At 30.4% G+C, this 15,662-nt stretch overlaps 1 protein-coding gene across 2 annotated transcripts in view; it reads right to left on the reverse strand.

Annotated features, from left to right (window-relative positions):
* brat (brain tumor) overlaps positions 1 to 6,964 on the reverse strand; it is a 37,641-nt gene extending 30,677 nt beyond the window's left edge. Inside the window, exon 1 of one of the 2 annotated variants that reach the window (XM_035078475.1) lies at positions 6,838 to 6,964. The gene's annotated coding sequence lies outside the window, so the exon portion shown is untranslated. The remainder of the gene's footprint in view (positions 1 to 6,837) is intronic. The other variant, XM_035078484.1, reaches the window with a different exon arrangement.
* Between the last annotated feature and the right edge of the window lie 8,698 nt (positions 6,965 to 15,662).

Raw genomic sequence — 15,662 nt, forward strand, 5'->3', positions numbered from 1 at the left:
ACACTGTTTGATTTTTTATAAAAATCAGTGAGTAATTTTTTTTCGAAAACTTAAAAAAATGGAGGAAGTTAAGTCAATTAATTCACGAAAAAATATGTTATTTGAACAAATATGTGAAGTTTGATAAAACATCAGTGAACACTTGAATGAATGGTATATTGAACAGAAAGTTTCTTATTTTTAAAATTATCTATTCCAATAATTGTAGTAACTAACAGCTTTTTATATATGTACTGAGATGATTGTAACAATAAATTTTAATAAATATGTAAATGCAAATTAATATAAATTTTACTTACGTAAAAAAATTTTTTTAATATTAAAAATCATCTTCGTAATAAACTATTCGACAGATACCTTAAATAAAAATAAAAAAATTACCTAATCAACTTAGAATTGAAAAAATAAAGAAAAAAAAAACCAATACAAATAATTTTAATTGTTATTAGTAAAGTATTCATTGTAAATGTTGCTCAAGAAATTCTCATCTCTACTCTGAAAAATATTATATTGTAATAAATATTACTATAAGTTTCAACTCAAGAAATTTCAATTTTATTATAAAAACATGTTTAAAAATTGAGAAGAATATCAACACCAAATAAAGATAATTATTAACTCGAAAACACCATAATCTACAAAATGAAGCCATTTCTTGGAAAAAAATATTTTATCAACATTTGTTATGTTTCAGTTAATTTACTTTACATGACATAACACAATAATCCACTATGCTACTTGAAAATAATGTCAATTATGAGTACATTATCTATACAGAAATATTTAACAGCAATAAAACACATCGTCAGTTTTCTGGCACTGCACAAAGAGGCCCAATCGGTTTAACGCTTATAATCGCTGACTCGCGACGAGCTCTGATAACGGGCAGCTGGATCCGGTCGCACCGTTTACTTGTGCACCTGGCATATTTATAATCGATTCTAACGTACCGAAGCACAATGATTACCACATCAGCATTTTTTTATTTCAATAATAGATAATTATTACGCGGGACAACAAGCGAATCGTGCCAAGGCTAATACAGATTGTGTGCCTTAAAATAAAGAAAAACTGTAAGAACTGGTGAAAAGGAGAAGAAAGAAGAATTCATTTTGATGGAAGAACTGGGGTTGGAGCATGTGTGTAAAGCAAAGGTAAATGAATGATAGTAAGATTCTCCAGAAGCCCATCTAATACCAGATTATTCTTCTATCATGATTCTTTTAGACCCTGCTCTTTTGACTTTTTACGAATGCAATTTACGATGTAAAAGTAAAAGAAAATGTATCTCGTTTTGTTGCTTTGTTACTGGACATCAAGACATGATAATTAAAAAGAATTAAACGACCAAAAAAAAAATGATAATTGGATGAGTATTTTAATACTTCTGAATTCAGTTTTCTCTATGAAAGATATTCATCTACTTCTGAATTTCCAAATGTTTCCAAAACGTTCATAAAAGCTTTTATTATTGTTTTCCGAGATAAACGTAACACTTTTCCCTTAAGGGATATCAAACCAAGTAGAGTTCATGAGTTATTTTATTTTCACATTAGTGAAATGGAATTCTAAACTCACATTTAACTAAAAATCAACTCAACTTTTTTTGTACAATTTCAATTAAAATTTGAAATATTTACAAAAATGACGGGAATAAATCTACTATTGTTGTCATTTCTTTTTGACTCCATCTTTGAAGTAAAACATCATTACTCACATAATTAATCAGATAAGTATAATGATGACAGGGAAAAGTGGTATTTCGCGTAGGAAGAAGGGAAGGTTAAAGACCGTCATCGTCACGCGCCTTACAAGCTTGAGTGGTCATGTTAAGATATCGATCTTGCGATGGTACAAGACACAACGAATCGTCTTTACACACGTCAGATACAACCTTATATAGAGCAATATATATATATATATACATGTTTACACTACGCAACGCGTATGTTTTGTGTGCAATGATATGACCTCTAAAGTGTGTTTAACACTCTAGTTTAACGACTCTTGTACATAGTATATTTATCAATAATTCATAAAAACTCATTCGGCTCAAAACAAACTTAATCATGCGCTTTGCTACTTTGTAAACACACTTGCGAGTGGGTCAATAAGAAAATATATAAGTTGAATAACTTATATACAGAATATCCAGTTCAAACAAAACTCGTAGCAATTGGAAACCGATTTGAAACTCGAATCAAACCAACTCGATCCAATACTTCAGAGTTGAACTTTCTCTAGTTTGATCGATTGATAGAATTTTATATTTAGAATATTTTGCTCAATTCAAATATTTGACAGAAATATTTTTTTTCTCAGCATACTTAAGTCGGTTAGTTCATTTTCTTACTTATTTTATCTTATCAATAGTATCCAATATAAATTTTGTCGCATTTTTTAGAATATAAATACAATGATGAAATGCTAGTAAAGTGGAACGCAAATACGAAGAAAAGCACTATGACGGAAGCAAGTAAGTAGATGAATGTATAGATTATTTTTATTTAGTTTTCGAATACGATTGAAAAAAAAAATTAATCGGCTAATGTTGATTTTTTATTTACTCTTATCTTTCACTGGTCAGACATAGAACACAAGTGAGATCAATCGATCGAGTGAGAAAGAGATGCATGAGTTGACACTAGTATTTCTTTGTCTGTCATGTCCTCGCTCACGAGCGTGCGTAGAAGAAGCGGGCTGAAACATGGAGAATCACGTATGTGTTCAAAAGTCACGTAAGAGAACAAGGCTATATACTTGCAACAACGACGAGTATACAAGTTAAAATCAAATTCACATGAAACAATTATTTAATCATTTCATTTATTGTCCCGCTTAAATTTTCTTATTCGCACAGAATTTGATCGTCAAGCAAGAGAAAATTGGTTCAACTATTACGGAATTACATCATCATTTTACAAAGCACTTTCATAATATCATAACGGTGTAATGAAGAAAAAAATAACGCTAAAATATCGAAAAGTAAATTGGAAAAAAAGAGTTACAGATTTTATGTCCTTTCTAAATGACTTCTATCTCTTACGATATTACGGAGGACAAAGACTTTCCCTTTCACTATATACTATGAGCATGAACTGGTTTCTCAATGTGAGAAACAAATATAAAATATAATCTTGTATATTTTTATACAATTACATTACCCTCCAGAGTACAGAGTAAATGGAATAAATGTCAACTACGACAGAAAGAAACTAAAGAAATTAATAAAAATCTTTATTCGACCGTGAATTTTCTGGAAAATGCCACAAGCCTTGTCTCTGACGAGCGTTCTCCTTTACCACGGTTGTTACGTAATTAAACACATGAGTAGTAGGAAGCATATTATATATACTTGGGAGTACACATATATGTAAATGTAATAACGTAGATATTACTTTCGCCAGCGGCAAATCCATCTACATGAGAGTTTAATTCAACTCATTCATTTTTCACTTTATGACACATTAATTTTTGTTAAAAGATCCTACGTTTGAATGTAACCGGAAATTACTGTGATGTCTTAACGAATCGTTGATGATAAGTAAATGTCTTTTTTCTCTATCATTATCAAAAAATGTATCAGAACTAAATGAGGACGTATGTACGTAATAACCAACTTGTAATACTTAAGGTTTAGCTTGGCAAGTCTGGTATTCGTCTTTTAAACGCTCTAAGAAAATAATCGATTAATGTGACTCACAAATGAGCCACGTGGATAAAAATTTCTTGACGTGAGAAGTTTACTCATTTGCTAACAGCACATTTGATAACAAATATTTGAATTTTTTTGTCGTACACACAGTGAGACTTGACGTTTAAAATAGAAAAGGTCAATTAAATGAAATTAATTGAATAAAGTAATTATATGAACAAAGTAGATAAAAAAAGAGAATTTTGTTAGACTTGATTTATTCGAATCGTTCGATCTTTCGTACCCTGGGCGCAAATTGAACAAGAATTGTGAGTTAATCCCTTTCCTAGTGCAACGTCCAACTCGACTCTGATGAAACCAAGAATTTTTTGGTATATTTTATTTTGCTTTGTTTTTTAATTACTTTGTTTACTTGCATTTTTTCATTATTCTTCTTTTCTATTTTAAAAATTTTTTATGCCTAAAACATTTATACAAATTTCCATTGTATTCTGCGTTTAGATGCATACTAACAAATGTAAAATAAACTGCTGAATAAAAAAACAATTTAGCTTTTATTTGCTACGACCTAGGATAAGTCATCAAAAGTTATGAGAAAGTAATTTTTTTTTGTTCAATTCTACTGTGTAAACTTTATAACTTATAAAAACTTAATAATTCAAAAATTCAACTTTTATATTTAATACTTGTCTCTAATTTCTAAATTTTTTTTTAACTCGAACTAATTATATTTATTAATATTTTCAATCATAATATTAAATAAAATCAAAATAAAGTTTTCAATCATACAGTAAATATTTGTCCAGATGGACCATATTATAATAATTTATTTAGATGAGCAAAATGGAAAACAATCAATTTTGGTCACATAGACTGAGCTATAATATTGTATTGCATCTAATTGTACCTTTTCATATAATCATAAAAGCTTGATGATTTAACATTTATTACATGCTCACATTGTCATTATAATATTCTTATGTCAATCAACAATCTCCATCAATTACATTACCTCAGTTTATCAATGTTTATTGGGCTACTAACAATGTTACGTAAAAAGGTATTATATAAAATAGCTGGAAAAAACTTTGGAATTGGTGGTGAGAGTGAAATTGAAGATTTTGAGATAGAAACACAGGCGGAAACAGAACATTTCAGTTTTCGTTTCAGCACGTTTATGACGATTGGTCGTTTATTGGGTTGCTTGAAGTCTCCTGTGCCTCGTAAATCTTACGTCTATGGGTATACGGGAAGTGAAGAGGCGGAGGAGGAAAAAGAAAAAAATGGAGAAAGAGAGAGAGAGAGAGAGAGAGAGAGAGAGAGAGAGAGAGAGGGAGAGAATAAGAACAGCACTTTGGATCGTGAGAGGGCGTGAGCGTTCAAGTTCAGTGAGTAAACTTCCACTACATTCACATAGATAATTTGTTGGTTAGATTATTCTCACGGTTTGCAACAATCGAATTGAAGAATAAGATTATCTGTAAGAAATATAGCAGTACTAATGAAAAAAAGTGAAAAATATATACTCGAAGAGTTTTGCAACGTGACTACTCTTTCTCATTGCGTAATGTTATCGTTAACTTTCTCCTATCGACAATATAAATTCTCATTCGAATTCCTCTCAAGGGCGTTCTACTGAAGGTCACCGAAAAATTGACTTGACTACCATGAGGTTCAACTTGTTGCCAACTAAATATATATACTTGAGAAGAAAAAAAAATTCCTTTGCAGTTCATTTCTTTCTTCTTTCATTTATTCGTGGCCAAGACCGTCTCTTCAGCATATCGTTTTGATAATTAAACCGTCACCGAGGTAAGTGCGACACCTCCTCAACTTGCTAAACGACGTTCAATTAACCTTCCTATCCACCTTCTTGCAAGTGGAATTTTCTCTTTCTCTGTCGGATATTCATTTTAGAGGAGTGGCAAAGGAGTACTTAATTTTCTATGATATTTCAATTGTGTTGAATGAAACTATGAAATTAAATTCTTATTGTTTAATGAGTAATTCATAAATTTCAGTAATAATGCTTACATCAGATTGAATACAAAGCAATTTGTTAAAGTATCCCTGAGGGAAAGCGACTGTAGAATTTCTCGCCCATTCAATTTCCATAAGTTTTTATTCACATATAAATACAGAAATACATGTATGTGGATAACTTATTTTTACATCTGAAATTTAACAAAGTTTCGATTTTCCTTTGGCTATTTCAAAGTTTTCCTTTTCTCCGGTAGATAACACAGAAGTAAAAGAAAAATATTTGTGACAAAGAAACGAGTGAAAATTTGTAATAGTTTTAGGTTTTGTTCATGTCCCCAAGAACAAAACATTCCGGAACTTTGGATTGTTAGTTTTCAAACTCTCTTTTCTTTGTTTCTCTCTCTCTCTCTCTCTCTCCCTCGATCAGCCGTTAACTCGTTCACGAAAACGAACGAAACACCCCGATATATACACTCACTACACTGGGATACAATTATATGAATAACCGGCTAATTTTCGCTTCTTCTACTGCAGCTGCCCGTCCTTGAGCCTGAGAAAAAATTCCACGCGTTCCCTGTCTGTCTCGTCGTCGCTCAACTTCTTTTATACCATCTCAAACTCATCTGTAATCTGTCACGGCTCTTTATAGTTGTATATAATTTAAGAAAGATTTTTTCACATTTTAAATCATTAAACATTTTCAACATGTTATGATAAATTAAATTACTATAACAGCAGTAGAGAAGAGATATGTAGATTGTTTAGTAAATTACCAAAAATTTTCTAAACCACTATAAATAAAGGTATTGGAGTCACATTGAAATTGAGACCTCAAAGTAATTACCAATAGACTTACTATGGAATACTTTTACGTCTTTAGATGAATGAAAAGCATACATTGAAAATTTCTCCGTCGTATCTCAGTGAGACTCAACAACGGGCATAGTTTCGTATCGATTTCATGTGCTATACTAGTGTATATATAGTAGGGTATAATTCAACAACGCAGAATAGAAAAAAGTTAGTTTATTATTCTACATAAAGAAACACCAAATTTAAGGTTTACGATAAATCACCGCACGTCACTTGTTGACATTTTTTGTCTTTACATCTGCCGGAAATCGTACGAAAAGCGAAAAGACTCGGCAAACTGGTCGATATGAGCACGTGGCGCAATATAAATCATAGAAAAAACTCACCGTATAGACGAGAATAATCCGCAGGCTCTCGTAAAAATTCCTCTTCAAACTCCGTTTCCAACGTGGTACATATCACACAAAGAAAGCGATCGCGGGAAGTGAATTCCAACTTCTTGGTTTAAGATAAGTACACTTGGCCGGTTAAATTTCTTGTTTCTCTTTCAATGGTTTCCCTTTCAATTCAATTTTTGCTTCACACGTTCGATATTTTTCACTACAAAACTCGTGTACGTAAAAGGCAACTTTAACCAGACAAATACAAATGACGTATTATCACAATGTCTTTACTCGTACAGTTTGTAAAGTGATTTTGTGATTCACTTTAACTACCTAAAATTTCCTCCGTATATAATTTCTGGACTCGCGTGTGTGTTCCCGGCGTCGTCTCTCTGTCGACCGTTAGGTTGGGTTGCCGGTTCTCTTACAACGCGTTTCACAAGTATCAAAGATGTGGTTTTAGTTTGATATTTAAGACACAACCACTACAGTTTTCTCGTAAAATCACAGAATTTAAAATATTATTATCAATATTATCAATGAAAACAAAAATAAACTAGGTAATAACGTGGGACATACACAACAAGGAATGTTTTGGACGCCACTTAAGTACACGACAATGAGGCGTTATAATACGGTACACTCACGCTGAGAAAAATATGACAACTGTGAGAACGAATTTTCAATCATTTGTATAATATTATTCTCTAGTTTAGTATTTATTTGAAGGTCACACTGAACAAAACTGTCTCTCCCTTACTGTTTGTCTCACTTCAGCTTCGATGTTCCTTTGTTGCTCACAGCTTGAACGCTACTACGTGACTGACCGCTTCCTCGGATGAACTCGCGTATGCGGACGCGCACGAGAAGACACGAGAGCGAGAGCAGGGCGAACGGACGCGGGAGTTCGAGGACGGTTTGCCGATCTAAAACTGCCCACGCGAGTCACTCCTCTCGCTTATTCTTTCTTTCTCTCCTTGTCAATTCTTTCCAGCAGTTATCCTTTGTTTGTTACGACTAAAATGCACACAATTTTTTCTTCTTCTTATTCCACGCCACTATACTAATTATAATGCAGTTAATCCTCCTACTCACTCTCTCACGGTCTTGTTAACATTTGCGTTCGTTTCTCTGACGCACACTTTAACGTCACACTTGTACGAACGCTCGCGCGGTCTGTTGGTAACTGAAGTGCGCGTTGCGACGTCCCGACGTCGGCGTCCCTCGCTTCGTTGTTTTACTCCCTCTCGTGCGCCCAACGCGACCGGTGCGCCATCATCACTAGGTGGGGAAAACGACCACGGAACCTACCCTCCATATACACGACTTCCTTTCTCCCTTTCTGTCACAAGTAAGAGAGAGAAAGAATTCACCAACCAGACCAAAATCTAACTGGGACCCAACCCGATCTATCTTTCTATCCCACTTTTATTTTTTATTTTTTTTTTACTCGTTTGCTCATCCTACCCTTGGCTAATTTTATCCCAACCTACTCCTCAGGATCATGCACTCGTAGCTCGTTAAAAAAGAGGATTAATGACGTGCTCATATTTTTTTCTACCTTATTCTCATCTTTTCAATATTAAATAAAATTTCCCTGCGAAAATTCTCTACTTAATTTTTTCGTTTTGAAATTTTGGTAGATTTTGAATACTCTAATATACACGAGAGATCAAAAAGTCATATTTTTTTTTGTTTTTCACTTCATTCATTTTCATAAATTTTTACATGATATGAATAATTTTTTTAATTCAAAATTTTTCATGAGAGAAATACTTTTTTCTTTTTAATAAATCATCGATATTTTGAAGTAAAAATGGCAAATGAGTATGACAAATTAACAAAAAAATTTCGATTTATTACTAGCAGACTCTAACAACAAAATTTAAATCAATAGATATTTATTAACGTTGGTTTTTGGATAAAAAAAATATAAAAAAGTCATTTTTAATCAAAATTAATAGATTTTGAAGATCATATTTCAAAAGAGATCATGTATTACGTGATCTGTAATACACACCACAATTTCTAATTTATTATCTTCTGTTCCATGTAATCAATAATTTTCGAACTCATTTTTATATTTTTAGAAAAGTTTCAACAGTAAAATATTTGACTCAATTTCACGTATATATATTTAATTTATCAAGAATATCGTGAAAACAAAACAATTTCGTTTCCATACAATTTAACATTGATTTTACACAGTGCGAAGGGATTCTACCAAAAAAAAAAGATATTATATTTTTTGTGATCAGTAATTTTTTTTTTCTTTGTAGATAAGTTTCATCAGTGACACAAAATTAAATTACTTGTTTGAATAAAATAGTTAACTGGAAACAAATATTTTTGTCTCTTCTTTTCAACATTTCTATTAATATTTTTTGAAGGGTGCTAAAGTTACATTGTTCATGAATAAATGCCTTAGAATGTTAAATATAGCGAATAATTTAAAAAAAAATGGAAAAAATACTTATTTTTTAAAGAAATAGTTTTGCTCCAATTACAGTAATAAATTTAAAAAGAATTCTCTTTTTTCAATTTATCAACATTTATTAATCATTTGAGAACATGAACATATTTTTTCAAGAATAAATTTTTTATCAAAACTCAATAAAGCAACATTCCTCATTATGACATTATTTTTTCTTTTAGATTCATAGCAATTTATTTCTACACCAAGTCCAGTTCATCCACTTTTTACTTTTTCCTCAAATCAACAACAAATGTTACAGACGTGTTACCAATAGATCTCCACTTTCTGTTTCTCTGAAAGTCTTGAATTTAATTTCATCATTTCAATTTATACTCACTCTACCAATGGGTTAAACCTAATTTACCTTCAGTACTTTACGATGAAAACTTTACCCTACAGCCATCCGTTATTACCAATATTATTCTCATTTAAAGGTAAATGTAGTTATATTTTGTTGTGTAAAACAATAACTCATGCACGCAGTATAAAAATAAGCTTCCATTTCTCGTCACTTTAGCAACAATACCAACATGTTGGTAAGACTAATAGCACACGTGGTATAGTGGGAGAAATTATGGGGTTTTTCCCTACGTTGCAGGATCCCCTTCTCTCAATTCGCAAGAGAGACAGAAGCCTAACGCCCCTTGAAGGGCCGATCCCAGAGAAACGACCGAGACTGACTGGCAGTACAGTGGCGTCGAAAGCGTATCCTGAAACTTGATTTTCTTTTTGTAGACTGTAATCGTTAGTGAATATCTTGAGGCAATATCAGTTTTACCTTATGTCATGCGCTATTCTCATATTTATTCAAGCAATTTATAAGAACAGGTGGTCGAAAAAATATGCTGTCGCTTTGATACATTTATCTCACAGAACAATTTATACCTCTCACTCCAATATAATTGCTCGAATTTATTAAAAAAAAGTTTTTAATCAAGCATAAATTTTATATCATTTGTAACATTGTCTTACAACTAAATTTACTGTAATAAAAGAGTTGACAAATGGAAGGATATTATTATTGTATGGGCTTCTCTGTTCGCCAATAATAAAATACATGATTGAATTTGCTTCCATTGCCGACAAAATTTCGTGAATGGAGTCAGTAGGATTTCTATAAAGCTTCGTTGGCCAGACTGTTGAGCGGACAATTTGAAGAAGGCGGTTGGACTCTAAAGGAAACGACAAGAGAGAAAGATATTCAGTGAGACGAAGAATGTCGGCAAGTTGGGTAGAGAGGAAAGAGAGAAAAGTATATAAAAGAAACTTACACTGAAGAGAGTATCCATACAGGGTTCTCTATTTTTTTTTCTCTTTTTGATCTTCAAGTGCGCACTTTCAATATTGATGAGGAATAAATCGGCTTGAAAATGCATAAGAACTATTGAATATATTTTATTCCTTCATAGGTACTATTCTGTCGTACATAAAATTCAATTTGTAATATGCTACTTCACGAAAAATGCCATCTGGAAAATTTTATTTCCAACTTCATATCCCTAGGAGTATGAATTTTCAATTATTCTGCAATATCTATTGACATGAAAATTAATTTTACAAAATAAGAGATCAAGTTTGATTTCTTTTTTAAATATAAATTGAATTGCTGCATATTCTATCGCTGTAATGATAATTTATATTCAAGTATTTTAATTTTTTTTATTTTTAAAAGCATTGCTTATTAATACATGTTAATTTCAATATTAATTTTCATCTATTAAGCTTTAAAAAGAAATGTTTTCAAATATAAAGTTGTCAATTTCATTTTACACAATACTGTAGAATTTATTTCACAAAATAGGAAATTAAAGTGTAATGTTTAATTTAAATAAGTCAAGATAATGTGTTGTATTTGATCATCTGAATAATAAATTATGAATATTTTGAATTTATAACTGATTTTTCGGAGCTAAAATATTTCAATTTAGTTCAATTGAATATGAATTTATTTCATCAATTTATAAATTAAAGTAGTAATTTCATCTTTACATTGAATTGTTTTATTAATATGGAAATAATTACATCACAATTACAGCATAAATATTGGTACGATAAAAAATGGAACATTCGTTTTCATTACAATCTGGACATATCAATATGATAAATTATTATTTTTAAATAATAAAATGTAACTTACAACACTTGTTCATCAATTGAAACAATTAAATGTTCTTTACGTAATTTTTATATCTCATTGTTTTATATTTGGAATCTTATGGCAAAATAGAAAGTTTCAATTTCAACTAAAAAAAAAAAAGATATTGGCATCAATAATTTCGAATGGCAAAAAATTGTATCGATTAATTTGAAGTTATAAAAATTTTTTAAATATTCATAAAATCCGCTTCATCAAATAGATAAAAATATAATAATAATATAGAAAATTCATTAAATATCTTAATATTGATGATATGACATCATAATTCAAAAAATTTTATTTTCTATCAAATATTTTAATCATATTGATATTAATTATTAGATTATTTTTAATTAAAACCTTTGTATTTCTATTTCTACAATGCCAATACATTAGAGGGATTATTAATAATAATTTGAAATTTAATATCATTACAGTAATTGATTTTTTTTAATAGTTATTTTTATTCATCTGAGCAACTCTCTAATTGCAGAATTGATTTTATCAATTGATGAACAAGATATTTGAACAGTTGACATTATAATTATTGACATCAATTAATTTTATTAAAATATAAATTATCCTCTATTCAATGAAGAATTTTAACTATTTTTCCTATGCATTGATATTTATTATTTACTTAATTTTCACTACAAAAAAAGGATTTTTTCAAATATTCATCTAAATTGATTAAATTAAAATGAAACAAATCGAGTGATTTTACAAAATAAAAATATCATGTGAAAAACAAATTAATTTTCAATTTAATTCATTATATAAAAATTATTTGAACAATAAATTATTTGAATTATTAGTAAAATTTCGTGTATTTATATTGTTTCAATAAAACATTCAATTTAATCAGACGAGTAAATATGTATGTATTTTGAGTATAGAAGAAAAAAAAAGAATTACATTTTACATTGCCAATGTCAATTTTAATTACATTGTAACATACAAAGCACGTAAATGGTTCCGTTGGAGCAGGGAGAACGATGCGAAACGGATTTTAATCGGATAATAACGTGATTTCCCATGGTGATTCTCAGCTCTCAGCAGTTGAAACAATTCATCGTTCACCATTTCGCAACTACACTACGAAAACAAAGAAAAAGTTGGAAAAAGTCTTAATCCCTTCTGACTGTCTAGTGCATAAATGACTGAGGTCCTTTGAGGCTATAAACGGCTTCGCTTATTCAATTAAAACACTCTTCCTATTAAAAAGTATTCCTTATTTTCTTTATTTGAATTTCCCTTTATGTGTGTCCATGTGTTAAGAAAAATGAGATGAATAAAACTTTTTGAGACCTTCAATTTTTTATTTGGCTAGATGACATATAGAAATGCAAAAAAGTTTTATGATTCAGTATATATGTATATATGAATCTTAATCGTGCAATAATAAAAATGCCTTGAAATCTCAAAAAAGATTTTTTTTGATTCGCCACGCTTTTCTCTGAATTAAATATTCACACTTGGTAAAATGAAACATTGAAAAAGCTAAAGATTCTGTGTAGTTCGGATGTACGAATTCACGAACAAAATAGAATGAGAACGAAGAGACAATGACAATAGACGTTGTTCGAGATAAAAGTAGCAGCTTTTGCAGTAGCAAAACTATACTCTTAAACTTTTATTTCTATAAGTAACTCTGCAGCGAGAGAGCTGAAAAAATGGAATCGCTGTAATTAAATTGTCCAAATTTCATCGGAGAAAAAAAATTTCATCATTAGGTTCAAGATCAAATAAGTGAATTCATTGGTGTTCATATTTTGTAGATTAAACTGCACTCAAAGGATATTTTTAAACAGATTAATTTAGGGGCAAGGAATATTGCATTGACAGCTAAACACGTTAACTTCTGAAGTTAACCAATTTTAGTTGAACGTTATTTCGTGTACTATAGGTTCGAAACTAGTGGTATTGTAACCTTAACCATGGGATGGCTTTCAAATAACGATAGTTGGAACGACATGAAGTGAATTATCTGGAACAAATTACCGTGAAATTGACAAGATTTACTAAAGCAACAAGAAGTTTTGAAGATTCCAAGTTGCCTCAAGTTATTCAAAAATTAGTAAATTTCGCAAAAATGGAATTTCTTTTTCAAAATTATTGGCATTAAAAAATAGTCAAATTATAATAGAATTCAATTATTTTAATTCTTGACTGATTAAAAAATTTGTAATACAAAAATAATAATCATCCAAGTATTTTGCCACAAAACCTTCTATCACTATTTTCAGAATCAATGTAAAAATAAAAAAGTTTATTTTTAAATTAAATTTTATTTTAATTTCTTTTTATCTATAATAATGTATTATAAATCGATATATTATACTACAAATCTATTAAATTCTATGAATGAATAATTATACAGTTATCTTTTTACAAGCTTCATGAAAAATTTTTTCATAGAAAATAAATACTGTATTGACTGTTTATAGCATAATAAAATAATGCAAAAAAATGATAATGTCAAATAAAATCCTGATATTAAGTGGAATTTAAAATTGATAATATAATGGTGCTAGAAAATTGACATGCAACCTCTACGCCAATTGTTCATGGATCTTAGCATGAAGGTCGGCATAAATTTCCGAGAGAAACTTATAGGCACCACCGGCTGTTCCGACGGTCGTCATAGCATCACGAGTACTAAGGGTTTTCCCCCTAAAGGTAGTTAGTGAGATCTCGGAAAGCCGTGGTTAACATTTTCTCTCTTCCACTCCTATGTAAGTCGTTGGTCACTGTCAGCCATTTCCGGACAAGCAGGCGGTTGAAATGACCCTTAGGCGATCGAAAGTCCAACATCTACGCACGAACTGCCTCAATTTCATATTGCCAATGTTTTCTCTCCTTTTTTGACCTTTTATGTATCCTAATAGAATCTTTAGAGCATAAGTATTTGCAATTTGCTAATAATAAGCATCTTGACAAGCGAAAATACACATTAGTCTAAATATTTTATAAATTTGTACTAAACGAAGACATTTCAACCACTCTCAAGGGGATGAAAATGTTTAACTTCATTTAGTAATGCTAATTTTTACTCCGTCGACCAACGCTGGAGGCTAACGGCCAGAGAGTAATTCTAGAAAAGGGGTTAAGTGAATAAAGGGGAGAGGTCAAACCGTTGAGGCTCTCGAAGGTAAAAAAAACAACCCTAACACCTTGTGCGAGACTAACTCGTCGACAAGAAAAAACTCACCGTTGTTTCTTGCACGTCTTAGTAGTAGCTAGAGGGAAGAAAAAATTTTATTTTCTCTCTCGGCGATTTCAGGTTGGGTATTTACTTCATGACACTCATTTTCACCCTTAGTGACGTCAAACTTTTGGCTTTGTAGTCTACTCTTGTCTTTTGTTCTTCTCTTAATTTACTTGACTTTTATCGTTGAAGAAATTCGTTAAACAAATTGATTATACGATGATTCTCATACTGCCATTTATTTATTTATTTGATTAAATTACCTAATTGAAGGAATACAAATTCGAATAAAGATTACTCTCAAATTGTTCAATAAATTGAAAAACTTTTTTGATTGGACAAATTTTTTGTCATTTTAAATTAAAAAAGATTGTAAGTTTATTCACGTAGAAAATTTTAATGCATAACAAAAAAGTTCATTCAAATCTCATAACACTCATGAGGTGGTGAACACGATGAAACAAGAGTGAAAAAACATTTAGTTAGAAGGGGTGAAAGATATAAAAATGTTTTCGTAAATATTCGTTGGAAAGTTCCAAAAAATATTTGGTTTGAAGACAGAAAAGACAGTGTGTTATGACTGTTTAGAATAAATTTAAAAAGTTCAGTAGACCGAAGATTTTAAAAAACAAAAAACATCGTTTCTACTATTCTGACCAAACGACTAACCTCTCGTAGGGCTTAAGAAAATAAAGAAACAGCCTGATTAGGAACTCAAGTACGTTACTCAACCATATGTATGAGAGCTTTAATAAAACAAATACTTTTTAAGTATTATTTTATTTAAACTTCAAGAGAAAAAATGAAGGATAAGTGTAGGTCGGGATTTCAATTTTTAATCATTAAAAAAATATGAAAATTTTTTAAGTAAATCTAAATGATAAAACGGTAAAATTAAAAGAAAAAATGTTCAATTACTAATGCAAATTATTCGGATTTGTTATAATAAAAGAAAAAAAAAAATAGCAAGAAATTTAATAAACCTACAAGAGATGAAAATTAATTCT

This window comes from Chelonus insularis, unplaced genomic scaffold (genome assembly GCF_013357705.1).
Source record: "Chelonus insularis isolate UGA/USDA-ARS -01 unplaced genomic scaffold, ASM1335770v1 contig_116_pilon, whole genome shotgun sequence".
In the NCBI taxonomy this organism is placed as follows: Eukaryota; Metazoa; Arthropoda; class Insecta; order Hymenoptera; family Braconidae; genus Chelonus; species Chelonus insularis.